Raw genomic sequence first — 19561 nt, forward strand, 5'->3', positions numbered from 1 at the left:
TAATTTACTTACCACAGAAGTCAGACTTACTGGCCTGTAGATCTCAACCTCTTCCTTACTTCCACTTTTTTGGAGAGGGCTATATCTACTCTTCTCCACTTCTCTGGGGCCACAGAGTCGGGAGACTCTAGAGAAGCATGGAAAAGGCCACTAGCCCTTCCCTAAGTTCTTTCAGTACCCTCAGATATATGCCACCTGGACCCATCACTTTGTCCATTTTAGTTTAGCCAGCTCTTCATGAACACAGTCCAGAGAGTCACAAGAAGCTGCCTGTGCCTGAAGTGGGAATCAAACTCAGTTCCTCAGGACCAAAGTCCACCACCCTAACCACTAGGCCACTCCTCCACACATGTTGTAGGTGGCATATATAGAATCTGGCCCATATTGTTGTGATCTACAGACCTCTATTGCCTCTCCTTTTCTGGAATGGATCGTTTACTTACAGAATTGATATGCACGATTCAGCTTCCAACAAAATAAGTGCAAGTATAGATTCTAGAAATAAAGGATTAATTTCAAGAGTAATATTGACTACTGTCATTTGCTTCTACCCAGATATACTGTAGTGCAAATGACCTTGTTTTCATCAGAAGCATCATGTACTGAGCTTCTGTGGGCTGAATTCCTAGAACACCACCAACAACCTTAGATGTGTACTTGATGTTTGCAGTTGTTATTCTTTTGTTTCTTTTGTCTTTTTTTTTTTTTTAAGTAATTTATGCTCTATCTCTTGGAATGACAGGAGAATCCAGGGACCAGAATGAATTTCCTGAAAAAAAAGATTCTCTATGTAGTCTGAACTTGAATCGCAAAAGAGACAGTGGGACAGATTAATAGGTTTTGGCCACAATCCCGCAGGCACCTTCACCGGGGATTGAAATAGTCTTAAGTGTGCTTCATTGTCCTGACACTTCTATTTTTCCTGAACCACTTTCCTTAAATGGAAAAGAAAAAAAAAAGAGAAAAACAAAAAAATACATGTTTTACTATGTAATCCAAAACACAGCTGAATCATTGACACTTCAATCAGCTTTTATTATGCTGAAATCACAGTTGGATATCCTGTGCTCAGGCTATACTGACACCAAAGCTGAATTGATTTCCATCTGAAAAGGGAACGCTCAGCAACAAATATACAAATCTCCATGCAAGCAGAGACATTTACAAACAGGGGAGACACTCAAGGCCAGTTTTCATGATAAGACAGAGAAAAGTGAAAGAAAGAAAGAAAGAAAGAAGAAATAAAATGAAGACTTAGATTAATTAATCAAATCACAGACTGCCTGGCATGTTCAGCCTCCAAGTAGTTGATGTCAAAATCCTCAATGCCATCTAGACAGAGAAGGGTTAAATTTATAACAAGGTACCTAGTTTATAGAGGCAACGTGGAGGGGCATAATCAAAAGGGGCGCCCAAGGTTTCCTGAAGACGTCCTGGTGAAGCGGTGGGGAAACCCATATTATCAAAACAAGATGGGCATCCATCTTTTGTTTCAATAATATGGTCGGGGACCCCCAAATTGTGAAATTTAGGTTGACCTTAGGGATGGTTGTCCTTAGAGATGGCTGATCCTGATTGTCGGTGATAATGGAAACTGAGCACACCCATCTCAGAAATGACCGAATCCAAACCATTTGGTCATGGGAGGAGCCAGCATTTGTAGTGCACTGGTCTCCCTGACATGTGTAGCTGGGTCACCCATCCAGGACCCAGCCAGGCTCAACGCTGCTTATCTGCCTCTTCCTCCACACAACTGTTGCCTTCACTCCACAGCAATCTGGCTCCTCTGAGCCTTGGCTCCAGGCCCTGTGAACTCCCAGGACTTCCTCCTCCCTCCGTTCCTTTCACAGAGGCACATTCAAAGCCCAATGTTTATAAGAGCTTTTATTTTCTTGCTTCAAATCAAACAAAACACCCTTCACTCCAGGTTGTTTAGGCCAGCAGCCCAGAGCACAATTCAGGTTCAACACAGTCAAATTCAGGTTCAAAAACAGTCCATATAACTTCAAACTCAGGTTCAAAACAGTCCATATAACTTCACTTTAGCTCAGATTACGTCACTTAGGGAACAGTACATTATCAGAGGGAAAAACCCAATAGCTTGGTAGGTTGCAGCCCAGACCTTTTTAGTATGCAACTGTTTACACAGTCTTTCTTGCACCTTCTTACAGCACGGTTACACAGCTTTATTCCCAGCTGGTTCAGGCTGGGATTTCAATTGTGCCCAGCTCTCTTTCTCTCCCACAGGCTGCACCTGTTTCCTCTTTAGTAGAGATTTCCCCCAGTGCCTCAGCCTCTCTCCTCTGGTCTTCCACCAGTCTCTCCAAGGTACAGCTAGCCACCCTCTTACAGCAGCTTTTTGGGTTTGAGCCAGGACTCCAGCCTCCATCTGTTCCTCCCCTAGCCCTTCAGTAATCTCCATTTTATCCTCCTCTCCAACTTCCCCCACCCCCAATCTCTCCAGCTGACCCTCATCACCTTCCTCAGAGACCATTTCCCAATCTTCTATCTCCTCCCCTAACTCTTGCACAGCCGGGTGGGGAAGAGAAGGATTCTGGGACTGGTAGTTCCTCCCCTTCTTCCTTAACCCAGCCAACCTCTCTGCCTCCGGTAGCCCAGCTTTCTGAATTTGTGTGTTGTGCACATGAAATCTGCCCCGTTGGGATTCCCCGGCTCCCTGTACCCCCTATCTTCGTGCCTTCCCAGATCCCCTTTCACCTGCACTCTCACACATGCCAAGACACCAACCGAACACCCTAGGGGGCACTGCAGTGGACTTCAGAAATTGCTCCCAGGTGCATAGCTCCCTTACCTTGTGTGCAGAGCCCCCCAACCCCCCCCCCAAAAAAAAAACCCACTCCCCACAACTGTACACCACTACCATAGCCCTAAGGGGTTAAGGGGGGCACCTACATGTGGGTACAGTGGGTTTCTGGTGGGATTTGAAGGGCTCACATTTACCACCACAAGTGTAACAGGTAGGGGGGAATGGGCCTGGGTCTGCCTGCCTGAAGTGCACTGCACCCACTAAAAACTGCTCCAGGGACCTGCATACTACTGCTTGGAGCTGGGTATGACATTTGAGGTTGGCATAGAGGCTGGCAAAAAATGTTTAAAACGGGTTTTTTTTTAGGGTGGGAGGGGGTTAGTGACCACTGGGGGAGTACGGGGAGGTCATCCCCGATTCTCTCTGGTGGTCATCTGGTCAGTTCGGGGGCACCTTTTTGAGGCTTGGTTGTAACAAAAAATGGACCAAGTAAAGTCGCCCAAGTGCTCTTCAGGGACTCCCTTCTTTTTTCCATTATTGGTCAAGGACGCCCATGTGTTAGGCACGCCCCAATCCCGCCTTCGCTATGCTTCTAACATGCCCCTGTGAACTTTGGTCGTCCCCACAACACCTTTGGGGTGAAATCAGTAGGTTGCTTATCTACTGCTCTTTTCGACTGTGCCCATAACCTGAGTTCAAATCCCAGGTCAGTATGGGATTTATGTCAGGTAGCTAGCTTCTGGCATTGTTAAATGAGTACCCAGTCTTATCTGATGGTAAAGAGATCTGGGGAAAACAATGGTAAACCACCCTGCTAATAGTCTGCCAAGAAACTGTTGGGCAAGTGGTGGCCACATAAGTCATTCATACTTGCATACAGGGGAGTACCTTTTCCTTTTTCTTTACCTGAATTAGGTTTAGATTTGTGCATGCATTCTATGCAAGTACTCACATATTTTATAAAATATGCACGTGAATTACAACTCTACTCCTAATCCACCCAAACTACATTCTCAGGAAAATTAAGTGCTGTGAGACTGATGCTAGGGGTTGCAGTGGACATTTTGAGGCCAGACTCACAATGGGCAGGAGTGAGTGGGCATCACTCCTGCCTATATGCTCCCTTAGACTACCAGGGATCTTCAAGGTAGGCCTGGGGGTGGGAGGCATGGGGACATTTACTTTGAGGGGAGGGGTGATCAGGATGAGGGGCATCTGAAACACTTCTGGTGCTCCACAGAGGTTAATCGGGCATCGGCCAGTGTTCAGACCAATGCCCGGTTACCTCTGAGGCCAAAGTTAGGACAGTCTTTGTGCTATCTTAACTTTAGCCACTTAACTGGTTAGCAGTGTGAATATTGCTGCCTACCTGTTAAGTACCAGCTCTTCACAGGCTCCACCCAAGCTCTGTCCATGATCAGCACCATCACTATCCGAACATTTATTGGTGATATTCAAGAGCACTGTTCGGTTAAGAGCCACTGAATATCAGCTCTGTTTGTGTTCATAGCACCATCTTTCCTCTGGATGCCTTTAGGCTAGTGCTTTTCAGTTCTGTGTTGCTGCTTGGTGCTCTCAGGGAACAGTGAGCTACTGGTGGTGGCTTTCTTTCTTTTTCTCCCAGTCTGCTCAACTCCTCTGTGTGGTAGCACAGCCTCTACCCCTGCAGTATCACAGCCTGATTCAGATCACAGCAGGCCATGGCAGCTATGCTACAGCCCAAGTCTTGCCTCCAAAGAGATTGCCCCAACAGCACAGCCACTGTTTCTGCCGTGCCACCTCATTGGTTACTCCAGTCCAGCCACGGTACACTAAACCCACTCCTTTACAGAATAAGTTTCATATATAGATATGTACTTTTTTCTCTCATTTACAAAGTTTCATGAGAAGTGCATGAAAGAAGGGCACAGTGCAGGGCTGCTGAGTTATAGGTTGTTAAGCTGAAGTAGATGTGGGAGAAAGTACAAGGGCTGGGAAAACTCTTTGCCTCACCTCTGGCCCTGAGCTGAACAGTAGTAAATGGCAGACTATGCTCTCTCAGTGCCCATTGTCACACACACATACAGAGCAGAGATCAGGGCTAGTCCAACCATTAGACAGAGCTAGGCAGTTGCCTAGGGCAGCAGCTTCTGTGTGTGTGTGTGTGTAGGGGGAGAGAGTACTAAAGAGCAGGTGCAGTGAAAGCAAAAACAGTAGGTCCTGACAACTCATCAGCTACAACCATTCTACTGATCATGTTTCCTCTCCAAATGATTGCAACTGCTACCCATCTAAGACTATGTATATGACCATTGTTTAAAACTATGTACATGACTATTGTTACCTGACCTGGATAAAGGTGGGATATAAATGTAGTAAATAATAAATAAATAAAAGAGGTTCTTTCACCAGGAGGTAATTGACCAGTTTTTAAATAGCCCTTTATAATTATCCTAGGAAGGTTGGTGTTGGGGTCATCATGATGGTTGGGATTCCAGGGGCCTGAAAGATAATTGGGGCAGGAGCACCAAACTGAAGGTTCTATTAGGATGCCTAGTACTCTTTCATCATCCCTGATAGTGATGGGCTCTTCCTTCTACTGTTCTAGTGTGTTCTGTGTGTTTCTCTGTTATGGTTCTGATGATGGTGTAGTAATATACAGTCCGGCCAATAATCGGCCTGCGGAGGCAGGCTGGCTAAATCCCATGATCGACGCTGAACCCAGATATTCAATGCCAGGATGTTTCCGGTGACTGGCACTGAATATCCGGGTTGAGTTTTTTTTGTGGCCGGTATAAAATTAACCTGGCAAGTCAATATTCAGCGCTAGCCAGTTAACTTTATAGCAGCCAAATATAGGCCTGCTATTTGGGCAGCCCAATTTGGCTGGCAAACTTAGCCATCCAGTGCTTGAATATTCACGGCTATCCAGTTATATCGCATGATATAGCTGGTTAGCTACTATGTGCTAAGTGGTAATATTGAGCGGAGATAACTGGCAATCTCCCTCTGAATATTACAGCTAAGCTGGTTAAGTGCTATTTAACCAGCCAGGAGCCATTCCTGGCCGGTTAAATAGTCCTGAATATTAGGCGATATGTGTTGTAACATTTATGGCACATATATACTCTTATTGCGGTTTGAGCTTCAAGTAGCCCTATTCAGTTTGTAGTTATACTGAAACCATGGATGCCACTGACGTTTGACTGCTGCTACTACTGTTCATTCTATTTTTCTGCCTACACTCAACTATGCTCAGAACACACAAGAAGGCCTAGTTTGACACTTATCCCATTCTTTATGAGATCAGTATCAGAGCTAGGCCTGCCCTTGTGTTTTGAGCATGCTGGTACACAACCAGCGAGGAGGTTGTGGCAGTCATTTTAAGGAGGCAACCGTACTGGGCAGGAGCGAGTGGGCATTGGTCCTGTCTCTCCAGTAGATCACAAGGAATTGGGCAGGTAAGCCTGCAAAAATCGGGGGGGGGGGGGGGGGGGGAGGGTGTTGTATGTTCCAGGGGGGGTGGAAGGGAGGGAAGGGTGATCCTGTGGAGTGGGTTCATGTTCTTCTGGGGGGGGGGGCGAGGTGAGAGGAGGATTGGAAAGAGAGGGTTCAGGATGTTCCAGTGGAATTGGAATTCAGGAGAGGGGTCAGGAGTGGCCAGAAATACTTATGTGAGTCTTGTCATTTTGGTTGGGACCCACATAAGCTCCAGCAGCTAGCACATAACAAATTAGCTCCGGATATTCAATGCTGGTATCTGGACATGGCCTGACATTGAATATCTGGGGCTAATTCTGCCCATAGCAGACAGTGTGTAAATCTCACTGATCACCACTTGCTAAATATCAACCAATCTCTTTTTTTTTTAGTAAAATAGATTATGACAGCAGATAACAACCATAAGGATCATTTCCCATCCATTTTGCCTTTTCACTGCAGTTCCACAGATCATATTTAATCTGTAATCTTCCTTCTGCTTTATTCCCATTTTCCCTCCTTTAAGTATCGTCTGTGCTTGTCACATAATGCATACCACTATCAAATATAGAAGCCCCATCACATATACCTGCCAAATAAATTGCGGGGGATATCAAGTCCAAGAAAGTTTAGGTAAAAAGACCATGAAGCAGTAGGACAGTGCATCCCTATGTGAAGCTAGTTTACCAGGGAATGAATTAATGAGTTTCCAATTAAACATACACTTTAAGGCGTGGTACTGTCTAGTCAGTTCAAAATATCAATTTTACTGTTTTTTTACAATTATGGCTTCTGCCTCCTCTTAGTCTCACACCTTAGTCTCCTTTCTTTTTTGTTCTAATAAAGCAAAATGCATTTCTTATATAGTCATGTGTTTTTTTATTAGGGTTCATACTCCTCCTCCCCCCCCCCCCCCCATCATTTATTGCTCTAAAAATCTGTTTCCCTGCGATCACTCTTCAGCTGCTTATGCCATAAGAATTGTCTATGTGTCAAGACGTCTGCTTGAGGAATCATTCGATAAAGGTCAGCAGAGCAGTAGTGGTAAATGTTACTCAAGTAGTAACTGCTTCTGAGCTTTCAATAACCTAGAAGTAGTTACTTCTCCTTAGAAATAAAGTCTTAATGCCAGCTGACATTTACTTTTGCTTATAGGCTTTAAGGAGCTGACCAGTCAATAGGCTTTAAAGAGCTCACCAGTCAATAAAGTGACTAGAAAATAAGCCCACCTAAAGAGTGTGTGCAGTTACCAGCACAAAGGCAATGCGTTTTGTGTAGAGGACATGCACGGCCAGGTCTTCTACAGAAATGGCAATCCAACGAGTTGTACTGGTAGAGGACTGCAGCAGTGTTAACAGATTAGAGGGATTTTTTTTCTCATCAGAGTCCCTGAAAAACTGATAAATGTTGTTTAACTTCATTAGTGGACAGGTGTTAGAACCATTTGCATTTTTATTTCCCATTTGAGTTTATATTTGGAAAGAATGGGTAGGTGAAGGCTAATGTTTTGGCTTAGCAATAAAGAAATTCCAAATGGAGTAAAATATAAATTATAGTTAATAAATTATAGGTTACCAGACCTATAACAGAAATACTGTATAACACCATTCACGTGCACATAAAAATTTCTATAACTGTGCCCACTTCGTAAAGGCAACATAAGAGCCCATGTGCCCTTATAAAATATCCCCAATATTGTACAAATGATCTTTTCATCTATCTTATGTACAGATAAACAGATATACCAAATGATTGCTTTTCACCATGGCTTTGTTTCTGTGTTTTAGGCTTTGCCTTTTTTTTTTTTATAATGGATGGACTTCCTTATACTATCTTATTTTCTCCCTGTGCATCCAAGCATCGTTCTGGCATTTATCACCTTAGCTGTCTGTTTGGACACTTTAAGATCATCAGATACAATCACCCCAGATCCTGCTTTTCTTTTATGCACAGAAGAATATCATTCCCTATAGTGTACTTAGGCCCCAATGATCGGAAGCAAACGCAGGTGCTAGAGGCTATTAGCGCCGTACTACTGCCTGCGTTTTCTCCCACCTCATGATCAGAGCCGGAGAGTGTATGAAACAAGCCTGCTGGCTCTGACTGCATGCTAAACAGGGCATTAGCTGTTCCTCCCCAATGCTCAGCGTACAGTGCTCCAAACTAGGTCTAGAGGCCCCTCGAACCCTTCTGTACCATGAAGACGAAGGAGAGAATAGCATTCCCTCCTCCTTCCAGAGATGGCGGTGCCCTACCCTGCCCTGTCCTGTGCATCCTGAGATGCTCTGGGCGGGGCTTCCCTACCAGTTTTTCCCATATATGGTAGGGAAACCCCACCTAGCACATCCCAGGATGCACTGGGCAGAGTAGGGCACAGCCATTTTAGAGGTGGCACTGGAAGGAGGAGGGACAGTTATTCCCTCCTTTGTCTTCAAGGTATGGGGAGGTTCAGGAGCACTACACCACCAGAGCAGGTGGAGGTAGGGTTGCTCACTGGGCCCCCAGGGAAGGTTTTTTTGAGTGAGGGGGTTAAGGGGCTGCATAGATGTGTACCAATACAATTTTCATCAGGTCAGACCTGTGAGCAGCTTTAGCTGCTCTTAGGGACCCTTTTACTAAGCCGCGGTAGGCACTAGCAAGTTCCTACAGTGCGCCAAAATGCGCAGCTACAGGATACGCTGATGCATCCCACAGTAGTTTGCTATTCAGCATGAACTAATCCACCATTCAGTGTGCGTGTAGGAGGCATTTCAATGGGCAGAGAGTAAGTGTGCCCTGCGCTAATTGGGTAGAGCGAGAACATTGACATGTGCTGTCCAATTAACACATGATTAGCACGGGAGCCCTTAGCGTCTACAACTAGCTGTCGGTAATGGCCATGCGCTAATTGGGAAATGGGCTGTGTCAGCATTAGTCCGCGGCTTAGTAAACAAGGGGGTAAGAGAAGGAGCTTAAAAGTTGTTCAGTGGGTAAGACGTAACCAGTGAGCTGATTTCAGATAGGATGTAATATGTTTGAATTTGCCAATGTTATTGATTAATCAAAGCGCTGTATTCTGTACCAATTGTAGTTGACAAAGTTCTTTAAGCTTAATGCCTTTATAGAGGGAATTATATTACCATCAAATGGATGAGTCTATTCAATGCCTGAGGTTGTAGTAAAGATTTCACTGATCTGATAAGACAGAGTATACAGAATGAGCAACAAACCAATTGGCCAACTTGTGACCGAAATGTGAGATCTCTGTCAAATGATAATAAACATAAACATTAGTTGTTTGGCTCAAATAGTGCATCAAAGGTTTCTACTGTGCAGTGTGCACTGGTTCAAACAGCTTAGAGCGAGGTAGAAGACACTCTGGGTTCCTTTTACTAAGCTGCGGTAAAAAGTGGCCTGAAGTAGTGAGGGCGCATGTATTCGGTGTGCGCCGGGCCAGTTTTTACCCCATCTACAAAAATTGGGGGGTTTTAATGGGATGGGAAAAGGCGTGCGTCAATTGCTGATTACCACCGGAACCAGCGTGCATAGGAAGAAATAAATAAATAATTCATCCAGGTACTATGGGCGCATGCCAAATCTGAAATTACCACCAGGAGGGTGTGCTGGCCTGGTGGTAGTCTCATTTTACTACTACTACTACTACTATTTGACATTTCTAAAGCGCTACTAGGGTTACGCAGCGCTGTACAATATAACATAGAAGGACAGTCCCTGCTCGAAGAGCTTACAATCTAATGGACAAATGTACAGACAATCAAGTAGTGGCAGTCATTTTGGTGCACTCTGCATGCTCGTAGAGCCTACTGCGGCTTAGTAAATGGGCCCCTCTTAGTAAAAGGTATGCTAAGGAGTACCTGGTGTCCTGGCCCACCCCGCCACTAAATCCATTCTCCTGCTGTCAGCTGGGATCAGGTTGCAGAATGCAGGGAAGGAAGCAGGGAGATAGGAGAGAAAGTTGACCGATGGCTCCAATGAGCTGCATTTAGAGGAATTTCTAGGTACATAAAAGAACCAGGGTACAGACCAATGGACTCCACACTTAAGAACTTGATTACTAAAGAACACTTCTTCTCCCTCCCCCCCTCAAGAATGATCCTGTAAAACACATAACTGGATATCATACATCATTAGATGCTATGCAGCTTCCCTCCACTGCCTGGCATATTATGAAGTGATACATAATCCTGCAAAAACACACCGAAAGCCCACAGCAAACTTTCTATTTCATAATGGTAGTCAGGACAGGATTAACATTTTAGTGAGCCCTAGGCAAACAAATGCATTAGACCTCCCTGAAAAGCACTCTGCCCAGCCTCTAAAACTCCCAGCACCTATTTGTCTGCCTCCTGATGAGAGCCTGAAGATATTGGAGGAAAGAAGTAAATGTTCACCTCACCTCTTCTCAGATGTCAACCTAATGTTTTGAGACGGGGATGGGAGGGTGCTAGCCCACAGCACTTATTGATGACATGAGTATCTCAGCCTTAAATTAAATTGCCATGTTCTGGATAGGCCAATGCAGCACCTACATTTAAAGATGTCACCAGACATATGCCTAGTTTACCTATACCTTATCCTGCCCTGAAGGATTTACCCACCACCAACCCTACATTGCAGGATTTACCCAGCACCAACCTAGCACTGCAGTTATTACACAAGGCACTAGTGCCCAGATGATCGAAAGCCCCGCGCTGTTCCAAACTGAGCTCTAAAAACAGCTCTGGAACAGCGTAGGGCTTTAGCGCCCCCATGATCAGAGATAATAGCATGCAAATTTGTGCACACTATTATCTCTGATCATAGGGTAAAGTGTGGGAGGATTGTGCCTGAGCATGCACTCAGGCATAATCCTCCCATTTTCAAGGGTGCGTTACTGGAAGAGGAGAAAGTGTACCAACAAAGGTACTGGGGCAGGGTAGACCACCAGCCTGGGGGTGGGGGTTGATTTGTGGCCCACTGGGCCACCAGGGTTTTTTGGGGGGGATGCTAGGGGGGTTGGGGGATGGAGACCCACCATATCTCCAGCCCCCCTGAACTTGTGTTGGGGGGTGGTTAGTGGGACTGAAGGACCCAGTGTCATTGGCTGGAGGTCGGGGTTTCTGAGAGGGGGGCTTCTCCAGGGAGGGGTTGTATTGGGGGAATTGGGGACCTGCTAACATGCAAATGCATGCTGTACAGGGCTCACCATTCCTCCCCAATGGTCTGCAAACCCTAACACCAGCTCTGAGCTGGTGTAGGGTTTCCCGCGGACAACACTCCAATGTTCGGCCAATTACTTTTTAAATATTTTGGGTCTCCCCTGGAGGCCTTTCTACCCCAATCCCTTTTAAAAGCACTGTGGGTCTTGCTGACTCCTCAAATTCCCCCACACTCACAGAACCTCCACCCCAGCTCATGTCAGATATTCCTGGAGTCTAGTGGTGGATAAGGGCAACCCTCAGCCATTTCTTCTCCAACCACTCTTTCTTCAAAAATAGCACCATAGCTAGGGGTCAGGCTGCCAAATAAGGGAGTGAATCTCATGGTTACTTCAAGTTAGTATATAGGGACCTAAGATTGGTAACTCTTTTTGGTATAGAAATATTTAATATACCTGTATGTAGCATACTTTGAGCTTGGATTTGGAACTTATCTACTCACTGGATCTTTGAACATTGACCTCCAAATGTATTAAATTAGAAATGCTGAACTAAATCCATGGTCTGGCTGTACCACTCCATTCAGTACACTTGAGTGTCAAGGATGGTATTTTGCTTTGGTCTTGGCCATTGGACTTCTCCTTCTTTGACCCAGGGAACTTCTGCATGTCAATAAGATGGAACATCTGATTCACTAAGGAAAAGTTGCAATCAAGATCTAGGGTTCACTAAAAATTAAAAATAGATACTGGGGAAGAAGTGGAAAGGTAAAACTGTTTCTTTCAACTCAATGATTTCAATTTAATATACAGTCTCTTCTTATCAGATGCTATTACAGTGACATTTCTTTAAAAGGATCACACATTTCAGAATTTTTTGAAAGTAGGGCTGGTGCAGGGATTCCAGCTGTTCTGTGCAACTTCAGCATTTGGCCAGTGGCATAGCAGGGGTGAATGGTAGGAGAGAGGCTATCCAGCTTATTTTCGAAAGAGATAGAGGGTTGGGAGGGCCTAACAACATTTTACAAGATTGGGGGGGAGGGGGATTGGAAGAGAACCTAGGGGACTTGAAATATTTTATTAAGTATCTGAGAAAAATGGAGGGGCTATTTTTATTTTTACCTTTTCCAGCCCCTTTACAAAGCATCCCCGGGAGCATTGGCTTCTGTTAGTGGGCCGATGCTTCTGGAGAAATTTCAGGACTTGTTAACTTTCAATAAATAAGGCAGCTTGCAAAATCTGAGCTGATGTTATTTATTTTGTGTAATAATGAGAAGCTTTGAATGCATTTGCATGCTTGGCAGCACACTGTTATTTAATATGCACTAGGGAGTAAATTTGATTTAAGCTGCAATATAGACAAATAACGCATGTTATTGTCAAAATGCAGATTGGAGTCCTAAGTTTTGTGCCTACGATAATAGATATTTGAATCACCTACCTATGTTCACAAAATAAGTCAGTAGGAAGAATATCATTTGAACCCTGGTTTTCATGGTTCTGAGCCAGCTGCACTAACCACTCACTATCCTCCATGCCATTTGCTAACATTGTTAACAGATGTGATACACATCCAGTTTTTACATGATGAGTGAGTAATCTTGGTATATAGGGAAAGATCACGCCTGAAGGTTAGCTGGCAAATTACTTCCAGGTATCCTGAAAAGTACACCTTGTAGCGCTATAGAAATGCTAAATAGTAGTAGTAGTAATTAAGGACCTACAGCTCTATCTTCCATAAGAAAATACATCCTTGCCTTTCTACATGGCACAGGGAAGCAAGACGATTTATAAAAGGTGATTTATAAAGGACTCTGCCAATCATAGCTGTTGGAATAGGAATAAATAAAATGTTATATGACATTAAAACAGACAAATCAACAAACTTTGTTTGGCTTCGGAAGTCAGCTGTGAGTTTGGTTTCTTCTAAGTGTTGTCACACAAAGTGTCCAGTAGAGGGCATTATTAAGTTTTGTTCTCTGCCAAAACATTAAAAAAAAAAAAGTTCACAAAACAAGTGAACTTTTTTTAATAGCCTTTAACTACTGAATCTATATTCTGCCAAAACATCTCATTATTATTCAAAAAGTGTATATCACAAGCAAAACTAGTCAAGCTTACTGGTTAACCCTTTCCAATGTATGAACTCTTGGAAGTCCATTGGTATCTGGTTGTTTCTACAGTGCTACTAGATGTGTGCAGCATTGTACAAAAAAATATAGGCACACAGAGAAGACAACTGGGCTAAAGTTAAGAAGGCTTGGTAGGATTTACTTATCTATGTCTGTATTTTATCAGTTTCTAAGCACCAAGGAGTTGAATTTTAAAACATATTCTTAAATCATTACTGTTTAAAGGTTTTAAATGGCTTCCCTTACATTCACCGTGGCATTGTAGGAGAATCGCCAGTTGCCCCACCTCTAGTGAATCTAAATAGGTCCAATGGGGCTAGGTGACCTCACATCTTCTGATGTAACCGGGATGCAATCTGGGATTCTCTGTAACTGTGGTGAGATTGATTGCTTCTGACCAGTGTTTTTGAAACACTAGGTTATACATAACAGGTGTCATTTTCACTTGAAAGGTTCGGCAGTCATGAAGATTGATCATTGTAGCCTCAATCAATTTGTATGGAACACAAATATGAAGTTTCACTATAGGAGCCCAAGAAATTCTGAACAGCTCTGAACACTTGTAAAGATAAGCAAGCGGGAGCACATGAAAACTAATGACCTTGCTTTTCCAAAATGAATGGATTTGTGCTCCAGTGACCAGAAGGCCATTTTCTTCCCTCTGCTGCTGAAATTGTTTGCAGTCATCACGCTACTAAATGTTGTCTTCCTGCTCGACTTAAAAGAATTTCTTTCTTGCAACAACAACAGAAAGCCTGCATTAGCTGCCGCCAAGGGTTTCACATTAAGGAACTAGTATCAAATGGTCTCTGTATTTTGATATGTTGTTTTCAAAGCCCATTTACTCCGAAAGGCTCTACGCAGCCCCGACAAGCATGTCAGAAATCTGTTATCGAATGCATTTTTCCTCCCAGTTACTTCTCTCCCAGTTTCTTGCTCTCTTTCTCATTTTTAGGATGTATCTTGTTATTCCGTTACATTTTTCAGTGATCTTCCTCACTGAGAGGATCACGGTCTATTAGACAGTAGAAATGAAACAAAAAATGTAAAAAATATATATATATGGGTCTGCATTGACACACAATAAAAAACATCTCCAATTTTACATGGGTCAGGAAGAGTACAAGCTTCCCCATGCTACACCGCTGAAGGCATCGGCCATGACCTAAGGAGAACAGAGGGAGAGACAGATCATGTGAGGATGCAGTGATTCATCACTGCATTATTCACATCCTAGGCAGGCTGACTCTCGTTCACTTTCACTCCATAGTCTCTGCCATTTTAGACCTGGTATTTTAAAGGCATAGATTAGGACAGATCAGAAAACACTCTGATGCTACTAAATTCAATTTAGATGGGTATATGGTGACAGGACTGCCAGTTATTTGCCGGATTTTACTTCTTTGTGTACTCAGGAAAAAATGCAAATGTTATTAGGTCTTTAATGCTGAAAATAATAAGCAAAAAAAAAAAAAAAAACAGGGGACAAGTAGATAATTCCTCTTCTCCCTCTATTTATTTTATTTTCTTTTATTTATACACCCTCAATTCCTGTCTGTTGATTACCTGCTGGTACTCCTACTTCCATTTCTGCGAGTTTAATTTTTTTCTAAATAGAAATTAGTCCAACAAAAACAGTTACCTATAGCTCAGGCTTGCTTTGCTGAACCAAACTTGTCCCAGAATTAATATTAAAAACAAATAGGCTGAAATGCACAGACAAACAAACCATGATCTCCAGTCCTTAAAAATAACATGATCCCCCTGGCCTTCAAAACATCTTGATATTGCTTTTGAATCTGAAAAAAAAAAAGCATTTAGTTATCTGCTCACAAAACTGAATGATCAAAACCAGCAAAATAAATTAAATGGGACAATGAACAAAAAAGAAAGTAAACATGAACCAAATTTCCTGCAGTTCTTGTTGATAATAACTAATAACGTGACCAAGATTTGAAAACTTGCTTAGCTCATTTTGCAGCCTGCCTTACATACACTGTGCTCATTTGAATTAACTACAGCCTGAAAACTGTAGGGAAGGAAAGAGAGGGGGCAGAGTTTTGAATCTGGTTCATGCCTTTTCAGTAGCAGCTTGAGTACGCTAGGTATTTTCCTGTCCTCAGAGGGCTTACAATCTAAGGTACTCATTTTCAAAGGAGAAAAATGTCTCAAAAGTGGCACAAAGTGACAGATGGATGTTTTTTCTCGCAAAAACATCTAGGTTGCAATTTTTGAAATTCGGAATTTGGACATTTTACCCCACAGTTCATCTAAGTCACAAGGGGCCCCACCCTGTTGAACGCATGTTTTGGGTGGGACTTGAGTGGGCTTAAAATCTAGACATTTTTTAGTGATAATGGAACAGAAAAAAAACCATCCAGGTGACTACTGGAGGGATTAAGGCATGACCCCCTTAATCCCTCAGTGGTCACTGACTCTCTCCCACCCCCCAAAGATGTGACAGTGACAGTAGATACCTGGCTCTATGATAGCTCCAGATATTATGCTGTTCCTAAGAAAGCAGCAAGCAAGTGGATAGAGAAGCCTAGCGGTCAATTCAGTGGAGAATAAACAACGGGATCCAGGTTCAATTCCCACTTTAACTCTTTAATTTCAATAAAAATTTGTGAACCCTCCTAGAACATAGAAATACCTCCTCTGCCTAAATGTATATATGGCCTGTAAGCCTGAGGGCTATTGTAGTGGAAGATCTTTAGGTACAGTAGATTTTCTCTGTTCCTGGAGGGATCACTATACAATAAAAAGAGGTTTAGGTGAGATTTGTACTTGGGTCGCTTTATGTGATATCCACTGTACTGACCACTAGGCTGCCCCTCTGCACTGCTGGGATGTTTGTGTGGCCAGTTTACTAGGAATGCTGCCAGACAGGTGTCCCCTGGTTGGCTTGTTCTTCTACATTTTTCCCAGGGATAATTTTGTTTTCCAAAAATGACACTTACAGATGGATGTGTTGAGCATGAAAATGTCTAGCTCAAAGCCATAATGGAATTAGAACTTTAGACAATTTTCTGGTTCAATTATGGCTGTGAGCTAGACTTTTTTCAGACTTTTTTGGCAAAACATCTCAATTCAGACTTAGATGTCACATCGAAAATGCCCCTTTAAGCTTGTACTTGAGACAATGAAGGGTTAATATTATTAGGATCCAATTTGCCATTTCCAAGTTTACCTCATTGATTCTATTTATGTTTATATTCAGTAACCTCATTATTATTATACTGTAAATAAACCTGTAAGCTTTATGTCAAGCCGTACGCTGCCTTGGGCAAATCTTTTCATAAAAGCAGTTAATAAATCCTAATAAATAAATAACTTGCCTAAGGTCACAGGGAGCAGCAGTGGGATTTGGATAAGTCTCCCCTGGTGTTCAAAGTGCTGCTCTATTAGTCTACTCCTAATACATGAGCAAAATTGAAATTCATGACAATATGCCTGAAATATGATTAGGTTATTGTTTCTTAGATATTGAATCACTCTGTCATCACCTTAAGAAATGAATAATGTGCAGCTCAAAAATATAATATCTGTAGACCTGGAAGACAAACTGAAAGTCAACGTTCCCTTGGCTATCTTAATTTGATTAATTTCCAAAAGTGCTAGTCTTTATGGAGCTGATTTACTAAATTACAGTAACCCATGTGTAAACGGGTTAGTATTTCACTTATGCAGCTGACTAGTGTGCTTTTGAATTTTGGATACCCCTGCACAGAAACAAGATTTATTGGTTGGGACCAGAGCCAGGATCAGAAACCTCTGGGAAGCCAAAAGGCTGTTTTCCACACTCTCTCCCTTTATCCGTTCTCACAATAAGCCAGGAGAGTCCAAAGCAGTTTTCTGAACCAATTGTTTACACAAGTCACTTATTTGGCAGTGAAATAACAATGCAAAAGATGCAGGTAACAGGCAAATGCAACAATGGTACAACCGAGTTATATAAAGTCTCTGTGGCTTGATATTTGCAACTCCAAAGCCAGAGAAAGTCCAATTCTCCTTATCTTCTTATTCCTACTACAGAGAGTAGCAGGGGGTATACACAGTTCCTTTATAGTAATGCCTGTTATTGTGGGTAGCAGGACAGCACAGTTTAATTTAGGTATTACTTACAGTTCAGATGTTGGTTGCTATGAAACTCAGGTACTCTGACACTCAGGTGCAGGTCCTTTGCAATTGGAATCAGCTGAGATCCTCAGGAACCCTGTAGTTGTAGTGGATAATGTATTTCTTTCAATCCTGTGGCATTCCTGAACCACAATTGGATGGAATGAAATGCAGGTCACCTTCCTGGAAACATACACAGATAGACAAGTTTCTTCTTTTCCTCAGTATCACCAGAGGGTGGTGAGGGTTCCCTGAACCCTCTGCCAACTGATGTGCTGTGTTATACAAATAAAGTTGCATTTGTTTTGTTTCCACTCCAGCCTCTTCTTCTACTCTACTATGTCCAAGTGGAATTAGAGCATGCCCTAGTCACCTGATTTCTTTTTTGTTGTTGTTGTTGTTGTTGTTGTTGGGTGGTGGGGGGATTGTAGGAAAAGTTATAAGCCTTTTCTCTTTGTGTCTTGATACACCTCTATTAAGAAGGACCACAAAAACCTTTCTGAAAGTCACCCTGGATATCATGACAGGAGCCCATCACCTCTATAGGAAGGTGACAAAATGAGGAAGTTAGAATATCCCGATAGAATGAGGTTGTCACAAAGACTGAAGTAGCAGAGGTGAATTCTAACAAAGAGCTGACAAATATAAATGATTCCAAATTACCTTGTCAACTGCTAGACAGGTTGTGAATACGAATCAAAAACAGACTTTGAATTGTCTGTGTGAAAATGCCAAAGTCAAAAATAATAAAATGGGAGAATTAGAATGTATTGCACTAAATGAAAATTCAGACATGAGGCATCTCAGAGACCTGATGGAAGGCAGATAATCAATGGGACGCTATCATACCAGGGTACAAATTATATTAAACTATAAGGGCAAAACTGTAAATATAAAGCAGGCAATTATTGTCTCTTGTTGATTCTGTGGGTCATTTTATAAAAGGACACCTGTGTAGAAAATCCAAAAAGGCACCTATTTTATAAATACACTAACTCACACACAAAAAAAACCCAACAACATCAATATGAAAGAAAAATCAACATTGGATCAAAAAATTCCTTCATGAAAGCGAAAGGAACTATCTGACTAAAGGGGAAATAATACAGTCAATATATAACTGAAATATTCAACCCTGAATTGTCAATCATCAGTTCCAATATATCTTGTGAAAAATATCATGGGGTCTTTTACTAAAGCTTTGCTCCAGTTACTTGCAGCAAGACCCATAAGAATAAAATGGGCCCTGCTGCAGATAACTCAAGCTAAGCTTTAGTAAAAGACCCCCTTAGGGGGAGAAGTTATCAATGTGGGGTACTATTGTCGGGTTGTTTTATTACAAGTTCGGTTATTTTAGCACAGGGTCTCTGACTTGTGGTAAAATAACCCATCTTAACATGTTGAAAACTTCCCCCCTAACCTGGGGATGATTTTTTTTTTTTAATCTCCAAGGCAGGAGAATTTACATCTGCTCTTTGCAATTTAACAGAGGCATATGGTCCATATTCAAAAGATTTCTCTGGAAAAAAATCTTCAGGGTTTAAACTATACTCCACTGAGCATGTAAATAAAGTTTTTTCAGCATTAATATACACACTTATACTTGAATTTTAAAATATATGCATGAATGAAAAGACAAATTCCTCCCTAATCTGTCCTCACGAATGTCTCTCCAAACAAGGGATACATTTGCATGTATATAGATTGTGTTCACAGAGGTTTGCTGCATACCATCAGACAGGCTATTTTTGCTAATAGAGCAGAAAATTAGCCTCCTTGCTGCCCAGTCATATAGTTTTGAAATTCAACAGACCCAATCCCCCTCCCCCCACACAGTTCTTCTGAAGCAGTTATGTCCGGAGAAGTGTCAGAAATTACTACACATGGAATACGGTCTTTTGGTTCATAAGTATATTTGTGATGTCATCAGTGATAATATAGTTAGTA

The 19561-nt window shown here is 42.5% G+C and overlaps 1 long non-coding RNA gene across 1 annotated transcript; it reads right to left on the bottom strand.

Annotated features, from left to right (window-relative positions):
- Window positions 1–389: 389 nt before the first annotated feature.
- LOC115471406 lies at window positions 390–17792 on the bottom strand. Its single transcript, XR_003942322.1, has 4 exons — window positions 17621–17792; window positions 10081–10220; window positions 7456–7615; window positions 390–935 (listed from the first exon to the last, which is right to left on the bottom strand). It is a non-coding gene; the product is annotated as an uncharacterized LOC115471406 (long non-coding RNA).
- Between the last annotated feature and the right edge of the window lie 1769 nt (window positions 17793–19561).

The sequence above is a fragment of the Microcaecilia unicolor genome, chromosome 5 (genome assembly GCF_901765095.1).
Source record: "Microcaecilia unicolor chromosome 5, aMicUni1.1, whole genome shotgun sequence".
Classification (NCBI taxonomy): Eukaryota; Metazoa; Chordata; class Amphibia; order Gymnophiona; family Siphonopidae; genus Microcaecilia; species Microcaecilia unicolor.